Here is a 9,962-nt window from a genome sequence, read left to right as displayed (position 1 = left end):
CACACATATATGGCAGTTGTGGTCAGAAGGGGCACTTTGATCTGGAAAATTATAGGGATGGTAAGTGGGACCAATGGCGAATGGATTGGTCCATCCTATCCAGGAGTTATTGCAGAATTGATTTGATTGTGGATCATGCTTCCATTCTATAATATGGAGCAAGGAAGGGTATTGAGCTAGCAACAGATATTTGGAGCTACCAAGGAATGAAAATTACCAGCTTGTAATATTAGAAGATAAAGAGATTGGGGTTCTAGGATGGTAACCAAAGAAACATAGTGACAAATAATTTGGACGCACTGGGCAAGTAAAAATCACAATAAGAAAAGGAACTTGAAAACCAGGGAGAATTCAAAGGACTGGAGGTCACAATGAAGACAAAATATAGGTTATTGTCAAGGAAGGAATAAGAATTAGAAATATAAACACTTGTAGTCAGAAAGTAGAATTTCAATGTTTAGGATCTTGAAGGTGGATCAGGAAATAGTTCCAATACAAAAAGAGATTTTTACATTTCTATAAATATCAGTCAACCAGAGGTGTCAAATGTGCAGCCTTGTATAAACACGCTCACAAAGACAATAACCAGATTAAAATATAATTATTAAATATTTAACAAAATCTAAAAATATAATAAAACATACATGCAGCCTGCACAATCTTTATGAACAGATGAGTAACCCCATTTCATCATTGCAGTAGACTGCAATGCAAAAACACTGACTCCTTTTCACATAAAGGATTAAAAAAGTCCCATCAATTTCACCTAATAAAACAACAAAATGAAGCTTTCTTCATATTTAACTCAAAGTTTGTGGTTAGCCATCCTATGTTGTTCCTGGGAAGAGTGTTTGCCACAACATTCTTGGATGTGGAAATGGGATTCCCATCCATCCCACCTCAAAAAGTCAAACTCTTTGTAGATATATAGACAGTGTTGATGCTCTTGTGAAAGAATCAAAAGTACATTCATAGGAAAATTCCATTCTGAACACAAAGTACCTGCTCACCAAGGAATAGTCACAGATTGCCTTGACTGGCATACATTATGGTACTTAACATCATTTCTTCAACTCAACTCTCTGACTGGAGAAACCCAGCCCCAAATTCCTTTTTTTTTTCAGATCCTCAGGAAAGTGAAGTCTTTCTTCCTGACCAGTCAATTCTGTAAGGTTAGGCCATATGAAAATATGACTGAGATAATGTATGCTAGCTAACCAGTCAATGTGGGACTCAGCCAAAAAAGCATTGACTACATGAGCTAAGGACTAATGTTGAATGAATCCGAGCTGAGGACAGGTGAAACACGGGTACCTAGATGGAATTAAATGAGGAATGAGATGGCTCTCTAAAAGTTGGCAAAGCCACTGAGTGTATAAAAGGGATTTACCAGGCTATAGTCAAAACTGACGAATTGCATAAACAGATTATGAAATTAATGATCCAGGAAAGTGTGGTTGGCAGAGTGTGAGCCAGTCAAAAGCAATAACAGATACCTTCAGTATCCAGGAAAATAGGGCATGATGACGGAAGCTACTTTTCATTGGGCTACTCAGCAATTTCTAAGCAGCCAAGGGCCCAGCCTCCAAAGACAGACATTTTGGGGACTTCTGGGATTTAATTTTTTTTCTCCAAAGAGCCAAATGCTCAGTTGCTCAGGTTAATTTTAAGTCCTAAAACACTTAAATGGAACTTCAGAGATCAAACATTATAAACACTACCTGAATAAGGATCTTTTTTGCCTTTTGCATCAAACATTTTTGGACCGCTGCAAGGAGATCTCCATGAATGGGAAATTCACTACCTTCCAAAGCATCTTCCTCTACTGTCAGACACCTCTTATAGTTAGGAAGATTCCAGACTCTCCTCCAATCAAATTAAGGCTCCCTGGAGGAAAGAATCTCATTTCTCCCATCAAACTAAATACTATCCCAAATTGGGAGTTGTAATCTTGCTTAGTCCAAAGCCTTACTTTCAGAGAGTTTCCATATCTCTCTGGTCCCCAAAACTATGAGCAACAGAGCATTCCACCCTCTTCTCACCCTTCCCTGGACTTATCTCCCCATCCACTGATCCTGACAAGCTCATATTGAGGTGGGATCAATTAGCAGCACAGTACAATAATCAGCAGCAGATTCCAGGGCACTTAAGTACACATGTATTAATAACATGGACATAATATTACATAATGAAAGTGAAAACAAAGGCTCTGGGATCTTCATTAAACCCCCACCACCCTCATTTGGGGAGGAGGATTGTTTAGTCAGCACTGTAGGCATTTGTCTATATGCATAGTCAGTATTACTCTGACTATTAAGAGGAAGAAAAAATTCTTGGATCCAACAGAACCTGCAACAAATCACTGTCCTGACCTTTCAGAACTTTTAAAGATAGGAACCTCCTTATTTATAGCCACAGAGCACAGAGTGAACTAAGAGTTTGCCAATGTACTGCATCCTCACTAAATCCATCCCGACATACGCAAAGCCCTTTGCCATTCCTTCCACTCCTGTTCACTGACCTCACAGGCTAGCCTTTCTCTGTTGATGTTTTTTGAGGGATTGCTAATCAACATGTTTTGTCACCCCCCAAAAACTTTCATCAATAAAACACCTAGCAGAATCTTTTAAACTAAACAGAGCACCACTAGAATGCTGGGATTAAAAACATGAGCCTTTATCCCAGGGAGATCTTAAAGGAGGAAAAGGGACCCACACGTGTAAAAATGTTTGTGGCAGCCCTTTTGGTAGTGGCAAGAAACTGGAAACTGAATGGAAACTCCCATCAGTTGGGGAATGGCTGAATAAATTGTTGGATATGAATGTTATGGAACGTTATTGTTCTATAAGAAACAACCAGCAGGAAGATTTCAGAGAGGCCTGAAGAGTCTCACAGGAACTGATCCTGAGTGAAATGAGCAGAACCAGGAGATGTTCAAGGCAACATGAAGATTATACAATGATCAATTCCGATGGATGTGACTCTCTTCAACAATGAGGTGATTCAGACCAGTTACAATAATTATATGATGAAGAGCTATCTACATCCAGAGAGAGGACTGTGGGAACTGAATGTGAATCACAACATAGCAATTTCACTCTTTTTGTTGTTGCTTGTTTGCATTTTATTTTCTTTCTCAATTTTTTTTCCTTTTTGATTTGATCTTTATTCTGTAGCAAGATTATTATATAAATATGTATAAATATATTGGATTTAACACATATTGTTATCATTTAATATATATTGGATTACTTGCCATCAACGGGGAGAAGGGGAGAAAGGGGAGAATTTAGAAAACAAGGTTTTGCAAGCGTTAATGTTGAAAAATTATCCATGTATATGTTTTTAAAATAAAAAGCTTTAATAAAATAAAATTAAAAATTATAAAATTAAAACAAAAACATGGACCTTTGTTCCTTAGAGATGCTTAAGGAATAATGAAAGAAAACAATAATTTCTAAAACATAATCTAGGCCAGTCTCTTTTTCTATTTAATTCAGAAATTCCTTCTATTATCCCAGTTTGGCACATTCTCTACAACTTAGAATCTTAGAGGGTTATCCAGAGTCCCATACATTCCTATCTTCAAGGGCAGCTCTTGATTGACTGCGACATTTCTTCACTTTTTATAGGCAAAAAACAAAAATAGTAGGACCTTGTGTTATCTGAATCTTTTAATATTCTTTTATCTATAAATTATAGAACACTAAAAATTCTGAAAATCTTTGAAAATTATCCAAATTGCAATGAAGAGTTGTATTACAGATGTAAGTAGGCTAAAACACATTACAAATGAGGAATTATGCAGGAAAATAGGTGTTAAGTATGTCATCCAAGAAATGTATGATCAAAAGCAATTTAAAACTAAATGAGAAAAAATGACTATGATATCTATATCTTTTGACTCAGAGATTCCCTTGCCAGATATGCAACCAAAGGAAGTAAAAAATGGAAAAAGGTCCAATATACATCAAAATATTCCTAGCAGAAAATTTAGTGGTAGGAAAAAACTAGAAACAAAACAGAAGCTCATTGGAAAATTTTTTAAAGCAAGGATGATTGCATTAGAATATGAGTTTACCATAAGAAACACTGAATATGAGGAAATCAGAAAAAATATTGGGCAACTAAATGACAAAGTGAAAAAAATGTTGTCTTTAGAGGAGAAAAATCTGAGTTCATATCCTGTTTTTTTTTTTTTTTTTCTTTACTAGCAGTGTGAATCTAGGCAAGTCACTTAAATTTAGCCTCAGTTTCCTCATCTGTAAAGTGAGGGTTAAAAATTGTACCTACTTCACCCCTTGTTATAGGAATCAAGTAAGATGACATGTAAAAGTAGGCATGTGGATAATTGGAATTTATTAAATATTTACTATGTGTTAAATGTTGGGGATGAAAATACAACCATTTTTGTTACAATAGAAGGCATGCTGGGTAGGAAGCAGGAGAGGAGTATATTCAAAAATGAATGTGATATAAAAACAAAAAGCATCAGTAAAACAAGCAAACAAAAAGAAATGTGCGATACAAAGATAAGGCAGTCTGTTCATCTGGTGAAAGTGAGAGATAATCAATGAATAGCTTATGTGCACCATTGACAACCCTGTAATGTAAAAAAAAAAAATATTCAAGGAAAGCCACCAGTATGTTAAATGGATCCCAGTGGGCATCTTATGACAGTACATCATCAAGAATCAGAAATATGGAGCAGGACATGAATAGTTCACAATCTGCATTGTTGGAAGGTATAACCACACTGATGGTTTCACAAGTCCATTGGAGTATAGGAATCCTCAAAAAAATCAGTGCTATTAAAATTTTTTAACAGCTACCCTTTTCAGAAAAAAAAATGAGCATATATATATATATATGTTTATTTATTTAAAAATTATGAACATATATTATTATGCTGCGAGGTACAGTGGAAAAAACACCAGACCTAGATTCAAAAAAGACTCTCCTCTCTCTGAGTTCAGATCTCAATTTAGATACCTACTAATTATGTGACTCTGGGCAAATCATTTAACCCTGTTTGCCACGATTTCCTCATCTATAAAATGAACTGAGGGAGAAAATGGCAAACTATTCTAATTTCACTGCCAAGAAAACCCCAAAAGGGGTCATGAAGAATCAGACACAGCTGAAAATGACTGAATAGCACTATTGTGCTAACATACAGCATGCATGGGACCTCACTGGAATGGAGAATTCTTAGATAAAGAAATTCCCTCTATCAATTTAAAACTATCACCTTCTGTTTACCTTATTGTCTTAGAAAATTGTCTAGACAAATATGGAAATATGTTTAGAAGAATTGCTCGTGTTTGAACTAAATCAGATAGTCTTGGGGAAGGGAGAGGGAAAGAGGAGAAAAAATTGGAACACAAGGTTTTGCAAAGGTGAATGATGAAAACTATCTTTGCATGTATTTGGAAAAATAAAACACTAAAAAATAAATTTTAAAAAAGAGAAGCACAATGAAATAGTAACATAAATTTTGGTACATTATTATAAAAAAAATTGTCTATAACTCTGAGAGTTATAGTGATTTACCTAGAGTTACACTGGTAGATGTCAGAGGCAGGTCTTGAATTTGTGTATTCCTGGCTTCAAGGGAGGTTTCCATATTACATTACTTCTCATATATAACATACTGTATGCATTACTAAATATATACTTATGTATGTATATATATGAAAATATAAATTAAAATGAATGGGATAAATATGAAATTAATACCTATAAGTAGCATACACACACATACACAAAACTCTTTTTGCTCTAAGAAACAATGTGATTGAATATGCTTCATTGTTTTTTAAAAACCCTCTTTATATCCTGAGAACAGCATTGACTTATAAATAATAACTGTTAATCATTAATTATCCAGTTAATTTCACAAGTGTAGCTAGTCAAGTAAATGGATTTCTCTTTTCTTAGGTAATTTTTATTGAAAGATACATAATGAAAAAATTAAATAGCTCATAGCAATTGTTAAATATTACAGGTTTTTTTTTTAGGAGGAATCATGTATCTCTGCATATAGATAATCACCATATACAATGGAAAAACAAAATGAATTGTCTTTCATGTCAACTCAACAGAAAATTTTCAGAATTATTCTATCCCTCTTCCTTTTTGTAGTTTATAATGGATGGTGTCGTGGCTTAATTTCCTATTCATATTTGTACATAGAGTACAGAATAATGAATAACAAAGCTAGAAAGGGAGGTTCAGGTCATGTTTTAAAGGACTTTAAATGTCAAACAGGAGTTTGTATTTTATCCTAATGAAGGGAGGTGACATAAGCAGACTTGCACATTAGGTAAATCACTTTGACAGCTATTCTGAGGATAGATTGGAGGGAAAAGAGACTTACGGCAAGGAGAGCAAAAAGGAGGTTATTGCAAAAGACTTGGTAAAAAGTGATGATAAGAAGCTAGGGTACTAGCTTTGTGAAAATGGCCATGAGAGAGGTTATAGAAATAAAAGCATAATCTGGAAGCTACCTGGATTTGGGATGCAAGTAAATGTTAGAAATCAAGGATGACATTCAAGCTTTCAACTTGGGTGATAAGAAGGCTCAAGATGCTATCAACAGAAATAGGGGAAACTCAGTAGAGGGATAGAGAAGAAGAGACAGATGTCATGAAATCTGTTGATTCAGATCCCAGCCCATGCTTACCTGTTTATTTTGGGTAACTCACTGTCATACCCAAAAAGCCATGAGAAATAGGGCTTTTATTAATCAGTCACTGCCTTGGATTATACTGAAAGGGTGGAGAGAATTGAAGAAAGAGAAGGTTGGGATATAATAAATGAATTATAGATTTAGTTGTATTGAAGACAAGCTCCAACATTAAGTATTATGGGAAAGCAGGATAGGGTCCATCTTGACAACCTCCAATTTATTTATCCCACCAACCTCTGGATAAAAACCACAGTTCCCTTGGGATCATTCCATGACTTCCACTTTGGTGCTCACTGTTCTAAATAATGATGTCTTAATCAACTCAACCAAGAATGTTTGTATTTAGCTTATCTGTTGGCTTATCTGAATAACCCAATAATAAAATTTACATTTCTGTTCTCTTTGTTTTTCAAAAGATCTAACAATGTCCCCCAAGTGAGGTCTCAGAACATTAATTATTCACATTTTACAGATAAGGAAACTGAGGAAACCTGCCATAGTCATGCAGCTGGTGAATATCAGAGCCAATATTTTTCGTTACCCCACAATGCCTTTCAAGTCTAGTAATGAGAGCTAGAAATTCAGCCAAGAACTTTGTGTGCTAAAATTGGTTTGGTTAAAATTGGAGCCAATGACTCAATGCCTTTCAAGATTTCTGTGATGGTTTGTTATTCTAAATGTGTGTTGGGGAAGAGAGAAGGGAGGTAATCATTATGTATAGTGTAATAAAAAGAACATTAGTCAGAGTCAGGAAGACCTAAGTTCAAATTCCACCTCTAAAACTCACTAGCATAAATAAATTATTAAAACTTACATTATTTCTTCAGCTGTAAAATAGGATAAAATCTATAAATCTCATATCACAGGACTATTGTAAGATTGTAATGAGATCTTAAATATAAATGTCAGAGATTTATTGTGAATTATAATTATATCATTTACTTATTTGTAGCCCATTTGAGACTAGGGAGGGAGAACTCACTATCTCAAGTTCCACTTGAACTTATGAGTCAGGCCACCTGAGAGGTTGGGCTATCAGCTTCAGCCCCCTTTGGACTAGGTTTTCCTCATTATCAATCACTACTTTCAGCTAATATCTCCCAGAAACAGATAATATCGTTGACTGATTAGTGATTAGCACCTCAGTATTGTTTAACCAATTTTTTTCAAATTAGTTTCTGCAAAGGGATATTTACTGAGAAAATATAGCAAGAATAGAAATATAAAAAACATCCCCCTTCAACTGGGGACACACTCTCCCAATACTACCTTCATTTCTGGGGAAGATAGACTGAAATTTAAAGGGCATGACTTCTTAATACAACATATCTGATGGACAAAATCTTTTTCTTGCTTGTACATCTTGATATGGAGCCACTGCTGAACTGGATCAAGCAGGTCACTTGAATTTTCCTCTTCACCTGGATTGTCTACCCAACATGGACTCCAGTTCTTGGACCTTTGGACCTCTTCCAAAGCTCACTGGCTCAAATCCAAGTATGTTCTCTCACCAATACTTCTCTACCTAAGATAGGAAAAAAAATTGGTGTAGCAGAAGTAGAAGTAACAGGAAGGATACATCTTAATGGCTTTTTGTCAACTTAGATGGAGAAAATGGGCTGCTGGTCCTCTCCCCACTTGGAAGATTACAATAATTATTGCCTCCTTAGTCTAACACAACTTAAAAAGATTGCTTCCATCAGAATCTTTTGTATACACATACAATTCCAACTCAACAGCCAATCAAAAAGATACAAAATGAACCCTAAAAGTATCATAAGGATACCTGCACATAGACGTGTAATGCCTGAGAAACTGAGGCAAGATAAAGATTAGAGAGTTTTTAATATTTTATTGAAAGGGAAAGATTGTGCTGGGGGCATGCTGTCCCCAGGGCTGATGTCCAAAGCATCCAGCAGAGAATGTGAGTTCTCAGTGACATTTTTATACACGGTAGCTAAACAAAAGCAGGGGGTGGAGTCCAAACTCTGGTGAGTGGGAATCTCCAAGCAGGAACCATCAATCCGGTTCTGACAGGTTGGGGGAGAAGAATCATAAATTCTAACAAACTGGGAGTTAAGGATGTGTCCAGCTTAGAGCCACGAAGTCTGGACTCCCCCTTATCATGAGTTTACACATTGACAATTTATAACCTCTGAATTATATCAGTCTTAATGAACCTGAGGGGGGAGTTGTAACTAAGGGGATTGAGGCAGAACAATTAGGGAAACTGAGGCAGGACTAAGAAACTGAGACAGAACAATTAGGGAAACTGAGGCAGGACAATAAAAGGGAACTGTGGCACAACAGAGGTTCATCCCACACTTCTCCCTACCCAGCAAAAGTCCATGTGATAACTTCATTAGGCTGAACATATCCTGCAAGCTGAAAAGGATTCTCATTGTCCAGTCTCTATCAAAAAAATCAACAAATAGTTATGAAGATTTAAAATGGAAAGCTAGGAATATATTGAGAGGTCAGTTGGTCCAACTATTTCATCTTATAAATGAGAAAACTGAAGCCTAGAAAAAAGTTGTCTGAGCTGCCTATGGTCACACTGGAAGTACCTTTCATATCTTTCAAATCTTTCAAATCACTGTGCCAGGATCTATGGTGAAATTGTGTTGTTAGTCATGTCCTACTCCCCATGTCCCCAGGGAGCTTAGCACATCAATATCGTCCATGGGTTTTCTTGGCAAAGATACTAGATTAAGTTATATTTTTTTCTCCAGTTCATTATAAATATGAGGAAACTAAGGAAAACAGGATTAAGTGACTCCAAACCCTCTATCCAGTGAGCCACTTAGCTGCTTCCATGGGAAAAATAACTAACTGTAAGACATGGTCCTTTCCCTCTGAGAGTCTGGTAGTTAACATAAATCATGTCCACCAATACCTGAGCAAAATATGTTCCCTAGCCTGTGAATGATGTAGATGTTAAGAACTACTGGCACTCAAATTTGGACAGGTTTCCTTAACCACCTACAGAGTGGGAACAATAGGACCCTAAGGCTAAAAAGAACATTACAGACTTTTTAATTTAACCTTCTCACTTTACAGATCAGGAAAACAAAGTTAGAGATGCAAGTGAGAAGTGTGTTCTAAACAGGAACAATAGCCCAGGCCAGCCCAAGGTCTTTCACTATACCACACACTGCCTCTGAAGACTGGAGAGAAGGGAATGCAATTTAGTTTGTGCCCATTAAAAGTTTCTGCAGCCTCATTCTCTGCCCCATGTCAAATGATATATGCACACTCAATGCAAATTATT

The 9,962-nt window shown here is 36.0% G+C and overlaps 1 long non-coding RNA gene across 1 annotated transcript in view; it reads right to left on the bottom strand.

The window, feature by feature from the left end:
* Positions 1–5,921: 5,921 nt before the first annotated feature.
* LOC141551092 (uncharacterized) overlaps positions 5,922–9,962 on the bottom strand; it is a 107,987-nt gene continuing 103,946 nt past the window's right edge. The window contains exon 4 of the long non-coding RNA XR_012484779.1: positions 5,922–8,216. This is a non-coding gene — a long non-coding RNA (uncharacterized LOC141551092). The remainder of the gene's footprint in view (positions 8,217–9,962) is intronic.

This window comes from Sminthopsis crassicaudata, chromosome 1 (genome assembly GCF_048593235.1).
Source record: "Sminthopsis crassicaudata isolate SCR6 chromosome 1, ASM4859323v1, whole genome shotgun sequence".
Taxonomy (NCBI): Eukaryota; Metazoa; Chordata; class Mammalia; order Dasyuromorphia; family Dasyuridae; genus Sminthopsis; species Sminthopsis crassicaudata.
Note: the sequence above shows the minus strand (reverse complement) of the source record. Positions and strands in the feature narration are given on the sequence as shown.